Source organism: Chrysemys picta, chromosome 5, assembly GCF_011386835.1.
Source record: "Chrysemys picta bellii isolate R12L10 chromosome 5, ASM1138683v2, whole genome shotgun sequence".
Taxonomy (NCBI): domain Eukaryota; kingdom Metazoa; phylum Chordata; order Testudines; family Emydidae; genus Chrysemys; species Chrysemys picta.
Window position 1 is genome coordinate 78653947 of NC_088795.1, and position 19612 is coordinate 78673558.

A 19612-nucleotide genomic window follows, 5' to 3' on the forward strand; every position below is an offset into this window, starting at 1 on the left:
GTGTGTGTGGGGGGGGGGAATCCTATTTCACTGCTCTAATATCAGAAAAGTATTTCATTTAACAATAGTGAAGACACAGCTAAGAAATACATTTTAAAGCATGAGGAAAACCCAAGAGATCATTTGTAGTGTTTTACACAAAACAAGATGAGTAAGTAAATAAATGAATACCAGCAGTGCAAATATTGTAGTATTACCTCTAATTATCACAATCCTGTCTTCAAGACATGATGTTTTTAAAGTTTGCTGTATCTATGACGTTGCGAATGGTATGTCTGTGTGCATATATAAGGAATAGGGCAATTAATAGTCTAACACAGGTGTGAGTTTGTTTGGTTTTTTTATTCTACTGGCGGTGATTAAAAAGCCGTTCATCCCCATTTCGGAATAGTCCCTACCTCTGCTGATGACATACTGTGTGAGAAAGTGGGGCGGCTGTTGTTGGCAGTTGGACTACTCTCCCTAGTTACTGTCACGTGAGATCCTGGAGTACTACCCCTTATATATCATAGCAAGGGCTTGTGCTGATCCTGATAGTGGAAGGGTCACTATCAACAAGAAATTGTAACAGTCTCTCTCTCTCTACAAAAAAAGAGACCAAGCCAGATATAACATCTGAGCTACAATAGTTACTTGCTGCTTTGTTAGTGAATAAGGGGTGTGGTGAGTGCATTGTTATTCTTATCAATTTAGACTCAAACTTGAGGGAGAATCTAGAGTATTCTATTTCTAATTTCCATGCTACTTTATAATTGTGATGAAGTCTGTACAAAAATGAAACATCAGCATAATTTATGGAACAAACCATTTCTGTCAAGCATCCATAAACAATTACCCTGAAACAAATCATCTGTAAAAAAAAGTAAATTAATTAATTTAAAAATTAAAATGAGGCCCTTTCCTAAGCAGAGTTTTTACCCCAAAAAAGAAGTGGATTTCAGAGTCTCTAACATTTTTTTGCTGTTACTATTGCTTTTACATGGAAGGTGATCAGTTACTATGGTGATGGGCAGCACTATATAACCCTAATATGGATTAACGGTGTCAAATTCTATCTATTTGTTCATACAAGCAAAACATATGTGAAATACCTTATTTTTATGGAATTTTTCATGCTTTCACTTGGGTCTCGAAACACCCTTTGTACAGTATTCTCACTAACTCGCAAAATATGAGATCCTCTCAATGTTCAAAATACTATGTCTCGATTTCCTTTGTTGTAATCAAATTCTGTACAGTTAATGGATAAAGGCTCTTATATTGTATTTCAAAGATAAGGAGATCAAAAGCACGTTAGAGTTTTACTTTTATTATATTTACGTCAATAATTCTATACTACTGAAGCACACACAAAAATCTGATCAATTATCTTTCATGTGCAAAAAACCAAGTTGGGAGAAACAAACCCTCTGCTTTACAGTGTGATATCTTTGAAACAAAAATTCACATTGGAAACAGAAGATTAAGGCCATGATCCTGTAAATAATTGTGCATGAGTTTAACTTCATGCATTTGAGTAGCAGCCTTGAAGTTAAGCTTATGTATAAGTGTTTGCAGGATCAGGGTCTATGTAGTCAAATTGAACATGCCAATCAGGGCCAACTCCTGGTCTTTCCCCTCATTCCACCTGTCATACACATTCATACAGTTTCTGTGATTCATGGTTTCCCACAGAGGGGAAGCAAGTTAGCTTTAATAATGTTTATATCCACGTTAAGCTAACTTAGCTTTGTACTGTGGCTGAATTTTATTTGCCTAACTAGATTCTTTGTATATGTGAAACACTTTTCACCAGATGTCATCTGTATTGATTGCAGCTGAAATTTATAGGTGCACCTCCTGAGATTGAAAAATTGGCCAACAAAGGAATAAAATTCCTTAAACTGCCAGCTGAAGGCATTCTTAACCACAGTATGCCACTTATTCAAAACAAAGGAGCAAGAATTTTCCCTATGAAAACTAAAATCTCCTTTTTGTGTGTTTTTTTGGTCCCTTTAAAATGTTGGCTAAATCTGTTACAACTTCAATTGCTTTCTGTGAAGGATTTTCTATTTTAGCTCGTAGGGTCATAGGACTTTTAGTTCAGGTATATTTTTAAATGGTCAGCCTTTCATCTCTGAGCAGTATGACTGCTCAGAGCTCTGGTATGAAACTGCAGAAAAACCTGAGAGTCCCTGGATTAAGTTTAGAAGTGTGAACAACAAGGGTGTTGTCGTGATGGGAGTCTGCTATAGACCACCAGACCACGGGGATGAGGTGGAAGAGGCTTTCTTCCAGCATCTAACAGAAGTTACTAGATCACAGGCCCTGGGTTCTCGTGAGTGACTTCATCACCCTGATATCTGCTGGGAGAGCAATACAGCAGTGCACAGACAATCCAGGAAGTTTTTAGAAAGTGTAGGGGACAATTTCCTGGTGCAAGTGCTGGAGGAACCAACTAGGGGCAGAGCTCTTCTTGACCTGCTGCTCACAAATAGGGAAGAATTAGTAGGGAAAGCAAAAGTGGGTGGGAAACATGGGAGGCAGTGACCATGAGATTGTTGAGTTCAGGATCCTGACACAAGGAATAAAGGAGAGCAACAGAATATGGACCCTGGATTTCAGAGAAGCAGACTTTGATTCCCTCAGGGAACTGATGGGCAGGATCCCCTGGGAAAATAACATGAGGGGGAAAGGAGTCCAGGTGAGCTGGCTGTATTTTAAAGAATCCTTATTGAGGTTGCAGTAACAAACCATCCTGATGTGCAGAAAGAATAGTAAATATGGCAGGTGACCAACTTGGCTTAACAGTGAAATCCTTGCTGATCTTAAACACAAAAAAGAAGTTTACAAGAAGTGGAAGATTGGACAAATGACCGGGGAGGAGTATAAACATATTGCTCAGGCATGCAGGAGTGAAATCAGGAAGGCCAAATCACATTTGGAGTTGCAGCTAGCAAGAGATATTAAGAGTAACAAGAAAGGTTTCTTCAGGTATGTTAGCAACAAGAAGAAAGTCAAGGAAAGTGTGGACCCCTTACTGAATGAGGGAGGCAACCTAGTGACCGAGGATGTGGAAAAAAGCTAATGTACTCAATGCTTTTTTTGCCTCTGTCTTCACGAACAAGGTCAGCTCCCAGACTGCTTCACTGGGCAGCACAGTATGGGGAGAAGGTGACCAGCCCTCTGTGGAGAAAGAAGTGGTTCAGGACTATTTAGAAAACCTGGACGAGCACAAGTCCATGGGGCCGGATGCACTGCATCCAAGGGTGCTAAAGGAGTTAGCGGATGTGATTGCAGAGCCGCTGGCTATTATCTATGAAAACTCATGGCAATCGGGGGAGGTCCAGATGACTGGAAAAAGGCTAATGTAGTGTCCATCTTTAAAAAAGGGAAGGAGGAGGATCCGGGGAACTACAGGCCAGTCAGCCTCACCTCAGTCCCTGGAAAAATCATGGAGAAGGTCCTCAAGGAATCAATTCTGAAGCACTTAGAGGAGAGGAAAGTGATCAGGAACAGTCAGCATGGATTCACCAAGGGCAAGTCATGCCTGACTAACCTAATTGCCTTCTGTGATGAGATAACTGGGTCTGTGGAGGAGGGGAAAGCAGTGGACGTGTTATTCCTTGACTTTAGCAAAGCTTTTGATATGGTCTCCCACAGTATTCTTGCCGGCAAGTTAAAGAGGTATGGGGTGGATGAATGGACTATAAGGTGGATAGAAAACTGGCTAGATCGTCGGGCTCAACAGGTAGTGATCAATGACTCCATGTCTAGTTGGCAGCCGGTATCAAGCGGAGTGCCCCAAGGGTCGGTCCTGGGGCCGGTTTTGTTCAATATCTTCATTAATGACCTGGAGGATGGCGTGGACTACACCCTCAGCAAGTTTGCAGATGACACTAAACTGGGAGGAGTGGTAGATACGCTGGAGGATAAGGATAGGATAAAAAGGGACCTAGACAAATTGGAGGATTGGGCCAAAAGAAATCTGATGAGGTTCAACAAGGACAAGTGCAGAGTCCTGCACTTAGGACGGAAGAATCCCATGCACTGCTACAGACTAGGGACCGAATGGCTAGGCAGCAGTTCTGCAGAAAAGGACCTAGGGGTTACAGTGGACGAGAAGTGGATATGAGTCAACAGTGTGCCCTTGTTGCCAAGAAGGCTAACGGCATTTTGGGCTGTATAAGTAGGTGCATTGCCAGCAGATCGAGGGATGTGATCATTCCCCTCTATTCGACATTGGTGAGGCCTCATCTGGAGTACTGTTTCCAATTTTGGACCCCACACTACAAGAAGGATGTGGAAAAATTGGAAAGAGTCCAGCAGAGGGCAACACAAACGATTAGGGGGCTGGAACACATGACTTATGAAGAGAGGCTGAGGGAACTGGGATTGTTTAGTCTGCAGAAGAGAAGAATGAGGGGGGATTTGATAGCTGCTTTCAACTACCTGAAAGGGGGTTCCAAAGAGGATGGATCTAGTCTGTTCTCAGTGGTACCAGATGACAGAATAAGGAGTAATGGTCTCAAGTTGCAGTGGGGGAGGTTTAGGTTGGATATTAGGAAAAACTTCTTCACTAGGAGGGTGGTGAAGCACTGGAATGGGTTACCTAGGGAGGTGGTGGAATCTTCTTCATTAGAAGTTTTTAAGGTCAGGCTTGACAAAGCCCTGGCGGGGATGATTTAGTTGGGGACTGGTCCTGTTTTGAGCAGCGGGATGGACTAGATGACCTCCTGAGGTCCCTTCCAACCCTGATATTCTATGATTCTATTATTCCTTCAGCAGTGCTGCATTTGGGTTTGGTTGCATTAATCTTAAATATTAGCTCAAGAGAGTAGACAAAGTTTGACTTTGATCCTGGTCACTAGTGACTGAAACAGTTTCCATAATGGTTGTTATCTAACACTCCTTTAGGAAAATAATTGTTGATTTCAGTACCTAGTGGTGTCCACATCACGCAAACTACCACCACAATTGGCATTAGTTGGCAGCTTTAGTTGAAAAACTAGTCATTGTGCTGGTATGCAGAATAAACTGCATACTCACACTCTGGAAGTGGTCCCTTCAGAGCTGATCTGGGGCACATTGCTGGAGAAAGTTACATTTGCCTGTGCAATACTTGTTCTGTGGATAAAAAGAGCATCAGTCTCCACGGATGTTGAATCAGAACTAAACTCACTTATTTTTTTCTGCCAGTACAATATGTATTGCTTTGTTGCTGAGTAAATATTGATAGATAAAAGTGATCTAGTCTAGTAAAAAATGCATTTGAAAATGACATACAGGTCAGGCAGTTCTTCATTTGAAAGTGCCAGTTAGTTTCCTTTGCATCTGTTTAGATTGTTTTATAAAATATTAATAATTAGTTTGCTAAATGCCAACTATCCCTTTATTATGTTAATATTTTATTATTATAGTAATATAAAGAAGTACATCCCTCTCCATAGATGTTGCTGACAGCTATGATAGGGCCTGGATTTTGAAGCATCATATTTTTCCTGAGAGTGGTCTTGAGGTGTACTTTTCAAAGTTTACTTTATCATTAATTTGTTCTGCAGTGGAAAATTTGGAGTTTTTGATGCTCCTCAATTAACCCTTTTGCATAATGATAAATATAATAAGTATGAATAAATGCTATTACTGTGGCAAATAGATCAATGTGTGTTTTTAGGTTTGTTTATTTTAATTCTTTCACTTTATGTGTCTCCATTTCACCTGCTGTGTGAGTGCCTTTCAATGACATATCTTTGGAATTAGAATATTGGAAGATACCTGGTATTTCAGGGCTTGAACGTTAAGCATGTGAATAGTCCCATGCCACTCTGATTTCAATAGGACTATTCATGTCCCATTAAAGTTAAGCTGATGCATAATTTTTTGCAGGATCTGGGCAAAAGTTTGCCCCTCCCTTTTCCCCACAGTGGAAGTATGTCACTAAACTGTCAAAAAGCCAGCTTATAATATGGCTTTCACTCCACTGAGACTTCACAAAATTCTACCATCTAACTACATAATGATGCCGAACTTATTGGAGAGGTTTAATGTATTGGTGAGATACATGTATTTTGTGATTGTTGTAGTCATAAATAGAACACAAGAAATACTTCAGTCCTCAGGAGACTATGCCCATTCATACTACCAAAATGCCACTCATTGTAGCTTATGTTGATCTGCATCACATGATGGTCCCTCTTCTTTCCTGAGTTCATACTGTTATCCACTAATTTTATATTCTTGTGCTTTGAGTGCAGTGACATCAGCTGATTAAATAACTTGAAAAGGATAATGATAGCTATGTTGATATTCAAATTTGAAGCCTAATAATTATAATTTAACACCCATTTTGATAAATAGTGGCAGGGCATAACTCTAAATTATTTCATGTTGTCTTCAGATGTCTTCACTGTACTAGGATTCACAATTTGAAGATTACCTTTATAACCAGGTGGAAGAAGGAAGATGTTGGTGTCTTCCAATATTACTATAGCTTTAGTGAGCCTTTCTGCATTAGGAGCCTGGGCTCTGATTTTTAAACATACCTAACATTAGTTAATTTGTCAAGTTTTTAACAATTGTGCTATATATTTCTTGGTTATTTTTTCTTCTTGATAGGTCCATAGACTTCACTATTGCATGATGTAGCAAGCCTCGGTTTACATATATATCTTTATAGATATTATCTGAAGCTTAAAATTCCCTTTTCCTTCCCTTACAATCTGGAAGACAGATTTGCTATGCCTGTCATATTTTTGGCATCTCTGAATCACCATATTGTCAAATTCATATTAACAAAATAGCATAATGGAAAGAATCCAACAACTCTAGCCACTCAAAGTATAAAGAAACTACTGTGCTTCAAGCATTATTCATTAGGGAATGGTATTTCTGAAAGCATTCACTGAATTTTCTGAATCCTGGGCCCGTATTTAATATGATTTGCATAAGCCTATTTGTTAAAATAAATGCTATTTTGCACAATGAAGGAACCACTAATAACTGAAGGGTGAAAGCAAGGCAAGAAGCAAGGAGAACTACATTTGTTCTTTAAAATCATTTTTATTTTATGACTATATTTTTTCAATAATTATGTTGCCAGTGAGAAACTTCAATCCCGTGATATACGTCAATGATATAAGTGAGAGGAGTGCTTGCTAATTTTCTCACTTTTCTAATGAAGAATTTAAAATAAATCTCAAACTAAAAATATAGTTGCAAGTGTGTTTGGTTCTCACTCCATCATTATTTTGGAAATGATAAAAAATCCTTATTTTTTTATGCTATTGGACTAAATTTATTTCTTGGAATAACAACTAAGCGTCAGATTCACATATGAGATGGAAACACACAGCTAAGGCATCCAAACAGGCTCAATTCAGTCCTGCAGTGGTGTCATGCAATAACCATGTTAGTGTTTGTGATCCCAGATTAGATAAAATGTTTTTTAAAAGATGTTCCATTTTTTTCCCTTCATGGTGTCATTGCAGATCTTCCAGGGTTTATAATGCTTGGTTTGGGATCTCTAAAGCTTTCAAACTGAAGTGTGGATATTGTCCAAGACCAATACAGGTTCAAATGAGGATTCACGTGGAAGAGGAAAATTGAGACAGAGGCAGATTGTAATTCAAAACAGGTGGCCGTTTATTAATGGGGGATGAATCACAACTTGGGCTAGGGAGGAGCACCTTTACCAACTAACAGTACATATTCAATTGAAATAGGAACAAGTAACCAACCAAAAAATATCACCAGAGCAGTAATATAAAACAGTTTATGTACACTTAACAACAAAGAGTCAGATAATTTACAACCAACTATTTACTGACAAACCAGAACAAACATATAAAACTGAGTAAACTGTAACAATTCATCCTCTATACACTATACATGAGATTTGGTACCAAGTAATAAAGAAAAAAGGCCTAGCAAACAGAATATCTACAAAAATTAATATGTACATACCACACTCCAGGCGCAGCTGACCAGCAGTACAGACATCAGGGACGTGATGAGATGTAACCTGAGATGACACGACACGAGCCAGCTAAATCCGGAGGAGATCCTGGCTGAAAGGGTGATCAGGCCTTCCAGCTAACAGGCGGACACTCCTGCTGATTTAGGCGAGGGACATAGTTTTATTCGAAGACCCTTGCTCGTGCTAGCATCTAATTGGTTCCCCACTCCTACACCAACCAGGCTCCGAGCTGATGCCCGCTACGTAAATAGATACTGCACCCGGCACGCTAAACGTATGCACACCGCACGCTGGAATTGTAGCACATGGTACCAATGTGACCCACAATTGACCAGATGGAAGGTTCAAGAATGGTCACACGGCCCCAATGTGTTGCACACGACACCAAGGCGCTGCACACGGCACCAAGGTGCTGCACATGACACCGATGTGACCTTCTGACCGATAATTGGCCATCCAGATGCCATGACAGAGCATAGGGCTGCGACATGCCCCCCGTGGCCGATTGGCGGTCCATTACGAGAGGGACAGCTCACACCCAGGAAGGGGGGCGAGCCTGGGGAAGGAATCAAATTTAGACTGGGGTCTCGATATCCGATTGGTCGTCAGCTGACTGGAAAGCGGAGTACGTGGCTTGAATGGGTAGTGCAGATACAGTTCTAGTCACCAAAGTTTTGGTACATGCAAGATTTAAACAAAAAACAACAATAACAACTGCTGCAGCAATTAACCAGTACTTGAAAGACCATGCCCATTGTCCAAGTCCCCAGCCTGACAAAGTAGTTTGCCACCAGTCCCACGATTGACGTTCCTCACGGATACGAACAGCCAGAGATGATAACTGCTGGGTGATGGCAGAGATGTTGTTCCATCCAGGACGTAAACGAAGGCAACATTGTCCTTTGAAGCAAGAATCAAGATTCTCTAAGGCTTCACAAAAGTCCTGATGCAACAAAGTCTGTATCATTAGGCGATTCTGTTCTGTGTATTCAGCTAGCACAGGTGAGGGAGTCATCAACCTGTTGAAATCCAAGAGCTGTAAGATTAGTGAGCGTCTCTAAGGTTGTTGAAAGGCTGCCAAACTGATTAAGGGTGAAAGCATAACTAAGGGGATTGAACTGTACATAGCCCCAAAAAAGGGTCTCAGTAGCAGATTTTAGATGGGTCCACCATGTGACTTCACGTTTTTGTGGACCAAACGCAGGGGGAGGTCTGTGAAAGACTCCTCCTCCTTTGATAAAAACCTGTCTGAGAGCACAGATGCCCTTGGGTAAATGGAGATGGCTGTGGGTAATGCCATAACCACACAGCCAGTAAATTCCTGAAGGGGAATACAGGCCAGAAGTATTGCCCCATTTAAGAAGCAAATTCCTTTTGTTTATAGCTGTGGGATCGTATGCAACTGTAATCCAATAGCGATATACCCAATCAATGGCCCTAAGGCTAACTGCTTGCCTTCTAGTAGAAAATATGAGGCCAAAGGAAGATAACCATGTGGTGACATTGAAAACAGTAACAGGAACATTAGACTGATTAAGAATGGCTAAGGTGGACTCAAATGCCTGGCAATACCAATTAGGGGAAGTTGACCGCTGCCAATTATGCTGATCACTACAATTATATCGTTTACCACACCACTGACAAGGGGGTGGAGGCATATAGTAATGGGAGCAGTTAGGATATTTCCCCCAAGACCGGAGGGAATCAGGACCCAGAAACACAAAACAGGGACTGGCTGGAGACATGGAGTTATACACGGAAATGGAGGTGCTAGGGGTCTCAAATCGATCCGATTGGGAAGAATTACAAGTAAACAAGTGTCTCTAGGGCCAACTGGGTTCATTACACCATGAGGCAGGTTCCTCACAAGACACATTTTTGATAGGGATAAAATCAAGGAAAAAGGGAATCTCCCCGAGGGTGGAAAGGGGGTTAGAGCATACTACACAATAATGATTCGAGGGAATAGAAGAAACATTGTCTGAATTAGCAGCCAAGAGTTCCTGACGGGCGTAGGCCAGAATCCAGTTCACCGGAGAATTTGGATGTGGATGATGTTGTTGCAGGTAAACCTGAAATGAGAAAAAGAAAGATAGAACGAGCCCCTAGGGCGGGTCCTGTTATGATCGCCGGCTGAGCCAGTTATGATGGACTAGCCAGGCTTCTGACTCACCAGTGCACACAACGTGATATGTATTGGGGAAATGACCTGGCTTGGACACAATAGCTGAAAGAGGTTGTGGATGTCTGGACACTATTGGGGCACTTAACCATACCGGCTCCTGGGGGGCAAAGACTGGTTTTTAGGGTGGAGGTAGCTCTGGGTCGATATGTGGCCATTGACTATAAGAGCCAGCTCTCTTTGTTGTGTGGGGCTTAATTTACGAGCGGTGTCCTTGCTAAGCCCCCCTTTGTTGTGTAAAAACCCAAAGATCTTTCGTTCTATATAAGAACGTTTGGGATACTTGGATCTGATCCCGGGGGTCACTGTACCCACAGCCACTACAGGTGGTCGAGGAGTAGGCCACTTTAAGCGGTCCATGGCCTGGAATAGAGAAGTGACCGGCCGTCCCTGGAACCCCCGCATCCATAGCAGCGTACTTGTGTCCCCTAAGGGGCTACTGTCAAGTGTCATGTCTATCCCTTGCTCATGTATGGAGATGGCAGCTGGGTCGGTGACATAACAGTAGGCCTGAAACGGACGAAGTTGCTGCTGTGCTAATGTCAAATTTAAGGGGGTTTGTGCAGGATCCCACCAGATGAGGGATGCCCCTGCAATGGTAAAAATTAAATCGCGAGGGGTAGAGATCCCACCTGAGGGAAGCTGAAACGCTGAGGGGCTATTCTGTATCTGTAGGTAAGCAGCTGCTGGAACTGAGATTGGCCAGTGAGGAGCCATTAAAAGTAATCCGCGGCCTGTTCCCCTGGACCAGGCAGCGCTCCAGGCTATAAGGGTCGCCTCCTCCGGGTCGACTAATTCTTGGCTATATACTAGGATGAGCCGTCCTAGCCAGGTGAATACCGGCTCGTTTGGCTCTCGCCCCGTATTGTTACTAAATTCTTCCATCTCAGCCTTGCTATGAGTGCGCCACTCATAAGTGATATTTTGCGCCCCAGTTTGGTCCACTTTGTTGTGTGTTAACCGCACTGGCATAGCCTCAACAGGACCAGGAGCTATTATTTCGGGGATTGGTGATGGTAAAGCTGGGTATAAACTGGGAGCTCGCAGATATGGTGGAGGGGAGGATTCGGGGATTTAAGATCTGGTTGAAGGGGGGGGAGTGAGATCTCAGGTAACGGTTAAGCCACACTGGGAGTTTTGGGAATTTCAGTCATCTCTCGAGCGGTGGAAGTTAGGGCCCCCATAACAATGGTCAATTTATCCAGGGCCAGGCCTAGGATTTTGTGATAGGCACTGGCTACAACTTCTGATTTGTACTGATCGGGGCGAAGTCTCTTAGATTTTTTCCCGCCCTCTAATTCCTGAATGAGCTGAATCACTAGCTCATGTGTGGGGCCCCCGCTTGGGAGTCTTGGGGGGTTAATAGTGAGTGGACAGGTGCCTCCAGCCGCCTTCAAAATCTTTTGGGCATCCTTCCACAAACGCATTGGATCAGTCCCAGCACCATCTTCCCCTGACTTGGTACAAGTCAGCCGATAGCTAGCCTCTGCAGGGGCTAGCCAAAGACCCATATGGCATGTCAAAAGACAGCCTGCAGCACCAACAGACAAACTGACAGTATAAGTCTGGCTTGAGTAACCGACTCCAATAATGCAATTCCTGCTAATTGCCTCAGAATGCCCCCGATCAAACAAAACATGATGCTAGAGATGGTTAAACTCATCATCAGGGGGTTTGTCAGTAACCTTGGTTCTCCATGGACAATTAAAGTGCACTGGTGACAGGGGACAATTTTCCTCCTCACTCGATTCTGTTTGTGACACCATCCGAGACCAATACAGGTTCGAATGAGGATTCGAGTGGAAGAGGAAAATTGAGACAGAGGCAGATTGTAATTCAAAACAGGTGGCCGTTTATTAATGGGGGATGAATCACAACTTGGGCTAGGGAGGAGCACCTTTACCAACTAACTGTACAAATTCAATTGAAATAGGAACAAGTAACCAACCAAAAAATATCACCAGAGCAGTAATATAAAACAGTTTATGTACACTTAACAACAAAGAGTCAGATAATTTACAACCAACTATTTACTGACAAACCAGAACAAACATATAAAACTGAGTAAACTGTAACAATTCGTCCTCTATACACTATACATGAGATTTGGTACCAAGTAATAAAGAAAAAAGGCCTAACAAACAGAATATCTACAAAAATTAATATGTACATACCACACTCCAGGCGCAGCTGACCAGCAGTACAGACACCAGGGACATGATGAGATGTAACCCGAGATGACATGACACGAGCCGGCTAAATCCGTAGGAGATCCTGGCTGAAAGGGTGATCAGGCCTTCCAGCTAACACGCGGACACTCCTGCTGATTTAGGCGAGGGACATAGTTTTATTTGAAGACCCTTGCTCGTGCTAGCATCTAATTGGTTCCCCACTCCTACACCAACCAGGCTCCGAGCTGGTGCCCTCTATGTAAACAGATACTGCACCCGGCACGCTAAACTTATGCACATGGCATGCTGGAATTGTAGCACACGGTACCATTGTGACCCACAATTGACCAGACGGAAGGTTCGAGAATGGTCACACGGCCCCAATGTGTTGCACACGACACCGAATGTGACCTTCTGACTGACAATTGGCCATCCAGACTCCATGACAGAGCATAGGGCTGCGACAGATATGTACCTTCAACCTTAACTGCATCATAACTAAATTTTTGTCTGAAAATTTCCTCATTAAAAAAATGTACAGTTATACATGAAAAGTAAATACAAATCTCAAAGACAATGTTACTATGTGATATTTCAAATGATTTGAATGTATGAAGAATAAATCTTAAATCACCTTATAAAACTTTTAACTTTTAGGGCCAGATTCACTGGTAACTGCTAGCTGATCTTATGCAACTGTAGAGAAATCCAAAGCAAACAGAGCATACACACCTTTAAAGATATATTTATGTCTGCTTTCTATCACTAGAGCAGAACAAAGGCACAGTGCCCAAATTACCCACCCCCTTCTTCCCTTTCTGGGTATCGCTTCCCTTCCCTCCCAGTTGTCACCTTTTTGACTTCTCCATTGATAAGTTTTCCCCAAGGGATTCCAAACTCAGGGGTTAGGCATTGGTTCCAGGCTGTATGAGTTGGAGTAAGTCAGCCAGGAACAGTACTTGTGGGTAACCCTGAATAAAAGCAGAGGCAGAGAGACAAGATTTTCTTGAATCCAGTGCTGGCTGGAGGAGATCAGTAGAGGATTTCTGAGCAAGTAGAGTGTCTGGGTGCTGCTGCATGTTCCTATCGCTGCTCAAGGAAACAAGACTTTTTGTATATTTCTGTTATATGTGTACACACCAAGGATTACCCTGACTCTACATCAGCAATTACTCCTCCAAACAGAATTACCCTACAAAGCCCAAAACTATCTTTCCCCTGTGCCAAATGGGTAACTGTACTTTACGTACTTCAAAAATTTCATATGTCTGTCATTTGCATCTATAAATCAAGTAGCTAAATGCCTAAATATTGTCTTAGTAATGCACCTAGAATTCACTGGAGGTGCAAATTAAATCCTTGGCTGAGGCACTTTTAAATATTTGGCCCAGAGGATAGAGGGAAAATGCTATACTGCAATTGTCAGAAGAACTGAATTTTCACTACCCACATGCTTGTTACTGTCTGAGGAGATAATGCAGTTTTTCATAAGACTTCACTGGGTGGTATTCTATGTATTTTCAGAAAAGGAAAGAAAAGAACGCTCACACAAATGACTAGGAGCTGGATTTTAAAGGTATATAGATACCTAGAGATGTAGATAGGTGCCTATATACTTTTGAAAATCCCACAGGGCACCTAACTACCACTGAAATAATAGATCTCTTAGTTATTAACGTTAAACAATAGATAATGATTGAGGTTAATGAATAAACATGATTGCCAGTATTTACATTGAAGTGCTCTATATGTTTGCTGAGTAAATGGAGATTTGTTTATAGTTAAAATGTTGAAATATCACTAACAATAAATTATATGTTCTGTTTTAACAGGTAAATGTTTCATTTTAAGGGTCTGCCAAAAGTGGGAAAGTCTCTCAAAAGGTAAGGACTTTTTCAGAAATACTATATTAAAATGATCATGCCTTCTGACATATCTGTTAGAAACTGAAGAATGTTAATTCTGCGTTGACTATATGACTGATAGCTTTGTAGACCCAAAACAAAGAATATGTAGTATTTATTATCATAGGCTTTGGCTTGATGTTAGTTGTGCTGTGTTTAAAATAAAAAACAAGCTGTCATTCTTCTTTTCTTAGTAAGAATAATGGATTAACTTGATAGATTCAGAAAAAGTGCTTGCTGAATGGAAGTAAAATGTAGACAGCATGTAGCAGTTTGGTGACACTAGTTTTTGTGCGAGATTAAATAGATAGTAAAGAAAACTGCTAGGGACAATAAAATGTTCATGGTTTTGAGCAAGAAGTTTTTTGTGGAATGTTGCAAGCTACCAATTTTATTTATGTTTGTTTGTTTGTTTATTTAAAATGCGACTCTCATTCAGAAAAGGAAGACATAGAGACGTAAATCATCTGTCTTACTTTTACTACACTAATTGAGAAATACCATGCATTGGTGTTATACTCTCCCTCTGTCTTTTCCCTCTCCTCCACTTTCCCTCTCTCTCTCTCAAGATATTATTCAAACATTTAAAGTATAAGGCATTCATGGACAAATTTGATTCCAAAAGTTCTATTTCACATTGAGAATTCTTTAAATTTTGACAAAATATTTAAAACTGAAAAAAATCACCTGGATCCTTATCATGCCCAAATTCTTTGTTGTGGCTCTTCATGATTTTGGTGTGATCATTTCTCTTCTGGCATTCTCTTCTCCTTGAATTGGCAATATACAGGTATAGCAGTCAAGAAAATGATATCGTAGAGACTTTACTGATAATCTTCCCAGCCTCCTAAAGGTACTAGTGCATGGGACAGCATTTTCTTCTGATTGGATGTAATTTAGCCAGGGAAGACAATTAAAGGGATTGTGGTCTGTAGTAAACTCTCTCCCTGAAACAGAATTGTTGACCAGAAAGAGAGAGCGAGAAAGAGCAACAATCTGACTTCTTGATCACGTCAGGCCCACAAAATTTAGCAGTTGAGAAGAGGCTGAAGTCTCTCCTGTTAGCCAACAGTCTATCAGTAATGTGAGAGACAGAAATCCCCCTCAACTAGCTCTACAAGTCTGTGAAGCAGAGCAGGAGAGTGCTGTAGAAAGATCAGCCTATTCCATAGTCATTATCCTGCTTCCACAGCCATCTGGGCCGTGTGCTACCTGGAAAGAAACTAATTTCTGCTGCATCCTTAAATAAGTGGCTTCTTGTGCAATGAAGAAATAAACAATTCTAAAAATTGCATTGGTATAGGTTCCTGACCTGGATGGGTCTCCTAGTTCTATATGATTATTTGATCATGCTCTTTTGTTGTGTATGTCTCTTTCTTGATCAGATTCCACTCTCCCAATCTCATATATTGACTATACCTCATCCTGGTGCGTGTTTGTGTGTTTGCAATGGTTTAGATTAATCATAATTTTAGATCTACTATAACTGAGTGGTTTCAAAATGCTCAAAGTGTGTTATAACTAATGAAAATAAAAATGCACGATTGGAAATTCTAGAAAAAATCGTAGTAATACAAGTGGGCTCATTTTTGTGCTGTGTGCCAGAGTCTCCCTCCCCCACAGGTCTTTTCATTATATAGAACATTTTTTTTTCCTTCTCAGATACTACAAATAGGCTTTGGTCTTGCTAGGAATTTAAACACAATATTGGCTGAGATGCTAAACAAAGTCAAAGAAAGAAAGAAAATAGCTTAGAAGTGATAAATGAGACTTTAGTTCCCTTTAAAGGAAGAGAGTGCTGTAGTTTAAGAGGGATCCTATCTGACATTACTGAAAATGAAAAAGACATAAAAGGACATGTGGTATGAGGTTGAGAAAATGCATGCCACCATCCTGACAGGCATAGCTAACCACAAAAAGAAATCTATTCAATGTAGGTAGTTCAGGAAAAAATAAAAAAACTAATGATACTGTAATCCTCTTGAAAACTTGTATTGCTTATTAAATAAGCCAGTACAGTAAGATAAGTAATAAGAAGTATTTAGTCTTGCAGTATTAGTTGATATTATATTGTGAGATAATTATGTTTCTCTTTCTTTTAATATAATGGTGACTGCAGACGTTCACTGCAGTTGAGAAAATGTTCTATACATTATAAATTATTTTAGCCAGGACCAAATAATCGATGCCAGTCCTTGCTGTTGTACATATATGAGGCATTATATCATGACAAAACTGCTTCCCAAGTGTACAATATCTGTTTATTTTTTCAGTTTAGATTGTGAATTAAAATTATTTCCATAAAAACATATAAAGAACAGATATGCATCCTGTTACATACCGTATTTACAGAATGAAAACAGGTATTCAAAATTCTCACAAGACTACCTCAAAATATAAATATGTATATTTATGCTACATGTATTTGGTGGGAATTTGACCGATTTACTGTATTTAGTGGATCTAAGGTATGATAATATAAATATTTGGGAAATATATGCCTGTTTATTTGAATAGTTGTATAAATATGTATTTCTTGCAACAAACTTTCAAGCTTCACTGTTAAACCTACTATATTGAGCCTGATATTGAAGTATACTGTACTTCCAGGTTTGTTTGATCTTGGCAATTTAAAAAAAAAAATTAAAATGGAATCATAGATTTTCATGGTTCTTAAGCCATGAAAAAAAAATTGACAGGTCCCTGCCCTCAGAACCTCATAATGCAAGGGCTAGATTGAACCCAGCCCTATATAGAAACACAAAGGGATAATGGGAGGGAAAATTAAAGAAGCCTCCCCACCAGCCATCTAGGTGCTTGTGAGAGAGTTAAGCACAATATTGGCACTTGCTTTCTCCTTGAACAAAGATGCTATTGCTGAGAACAATGATAGAAACCCCAATAAAGGAGGGGTCAGGGAGGGCAAGTATGTGGTGGCTATGGCCCTGCTAGTTCCTTCACACCAGCCTGCCCAACAGAGCTTGGTATGCTTGGGAGCACAAACCACAGTCACTGAAAGGTCATTACAGCAGTCACCTTTTCTGCACACTCCTTCAACGCTTCTGGGGGCATTTATTACCAGGAGGTAATGCTAAGGCAAATGGTTGATTCACCAAATAAATGAAACAGTTATAAATGCAACAAAGCAATATCAGTTCTATGGAATAAGCCAGACTCTTCTCCAAGCAAATTTAACTAGCTCTCTCCACCTGCACTTTGTTTGCATGGGGGAGTTTGGATAAGCATGGGGAGGGGAGGCAATGATAGCATGGGGAGAGGAGGTTAGCCCATCACTATTATAACTATTTCCATGAGTATAGCAGCTGGGATAAGAGTAAAAAAAAACAAAAAATTTCAAAAATTTTTACCTTTTTATTTTTTAGAAAAAATCCAGTGGAAATTTCTAAAATCAAATACATTTCAACAATCTCTATTGCTGGTTGAAAATGCAAAACAATGCAGGAGATTATCACAGTTTAAATTTCCAATGAGAAATTTTATCAAGGAATCCAAATTCAAATAATTTTGACCAGTTCTACCGATGTGTAATACTTCTCAGGGCAGGAAAGAGTTGCACACTGGTAACCACTTTATTGCTGATTTAAGAACATTAGGCCAATATCCTACATCCTCTGCTAAAATGTGTGACAGGACTCACACAGCTCAGTCATGTTCGCCTTGTTGAGGTTCCTTGGAATCAGGGCTTTGGAGCAGAGCCCGGAGCTGGAGCGCGGAACAGTAGGTTTGTGCCCGGAGCTGGAGCGGAGCCGGAGCGGAGCAATTGAAAAAATTGATTGCTCCAAATTCCTGCTTGGAATGGGGTAAAGAGGTTGGTGAGAAAGCTGAGGGTGAAGCTTCTAAATCTGAGGATCTGCAATAAAGAAGGTTTTACAGTTCCAGGGTGACTTCTTGCATCCCCTCCACGGGCAACAGGACTCCTCAGGCAACAATGCTGCCATTGTCTTCACTACCTCTGTCTGGACAAACATCCTTTGCCCCCCATCTTAAGAGGTACAGAGCACAAGTTAGTGGATAAAAAACTACTTTCATGAGTAAAGGTTGCAAAACCAGGTAAATGAGAAAAACAGAACATATGTTACATAAATTTGTAAACTTACCAGCATGCCTGCATACAAAAATACCCATTTTTATTCTTGTCTGTAGCTGTGTTCAGCATTAAAAAGTGTTGTTTGTTGCCTGAAGAAACTTTATATTGAAGCCTTCAAACAGCATTCTTATTAGTAAAATCTGATGGAAGTGCAAATGCAGGCAAATTCAATAACTATTTATTTATGCCATGAATCATTGCCAAAGTTCCTGTACCCTAAAGGCACATATATTACGTACGAGAGTATTTCAGTTACTTATGATTTCTTCTCTGTGCATTTGCAAGAAATATTAATGCAAGGATATGCCATACACTTTATTTAAAACCTCATTTGTCAAGTTGGTGTGTTTGAAGTAGAAAATATACCATTCTAAACACATTCATTTTGGGCTATATGAGTTATTCTATTTTTACAAGTTAGGAACAGTAGCTAGGGTGGGTAGCACTAAAGGGTCAGTGTGATTTGGGAATTCAAAGAGGTTGGAGCTCTTGAGAGATTTTTAGAAGCACCTACGTGACTTAGGAGCCTAAGTTCCTTTGAAATTCAAGGATTTGTAATAAATCTATCAAATTGGAGGCACTACTATATGACTGGAGAATAGCAAAACTAATACCTGTATTAAGAATGAGGTGGGGGAAAAAAGATCTGGGCAACTACAGAACAATTAGTCTGACATCAATAGGCTTCAGAACTAATTTTGAAAGAAAGACAAACGGCATGTAGGTAAATGCAAAATGAGATAAAAGGCTACATGGGTTAACCAAAGGTATACCGGTATTTTGCCAGATTAACCTCATATCTTTCTTTAATCAGATAACTGATATTTTTTGACAAAGGAAATGCAATCAATCTAATCTATCTGGACATCAGTAAAGCATTTGATATAGTATCATGTGGGAAATTATTAGGTAAAATTGAGAAGATGTGGATTAGTATAAGAATTATAAGGTGGATACGAAACTGGCTAAAGGAGAAATGACAACATGAGCCATGACAACTGGCTAAAGGAGAAATGAAAGGAGAACTGTTGGGATATAGGGCGTCTTACTAGTGGAGTTCCTCAAGAATTGGTCTTTGAACTGACTTTATTTAATATTTTCGTTAATGATCTTGGCACAAAAGTTTGGAGTGTGCTAATGAAATTTGTTGATGGCACAAAGTTGGGAGGCATTGTCAATACAGAGGAGGACTGAAATATCATACAGAAGAATGTGATGATATTAAGGACTGGATTAATAGAAATGGAATTAATTTTAATACTATAAAGTCTCTGCACTGAGGAACTGTTGGCT

General features: G+C 40.4%; 1 protein-coding gene across 3 annotated transcripts in view; it reads left to right on the plus strand.

The window, feature by feature from the left end:
• TENM3 (teneurin transmembrane protein 3) overlaps positions 1 to 19612 on the plus strand; it is a 2213160-nt gene that overhangs the window by 318379 nt on the left and 1875169 nt on the right. For all 3 annotated transcript variants that reach the window (XM_065596701.1, XM_065596700.1, XM_065596702.1), the window contains exon 3: positions 14140 to 14190. The gene's annotated coding sequence lies outside the window, so the exon portion shown is untranslated. The remainder of the gene's footprint in view (positions 1 to 14139; positions 14191 to 19612) is intronic.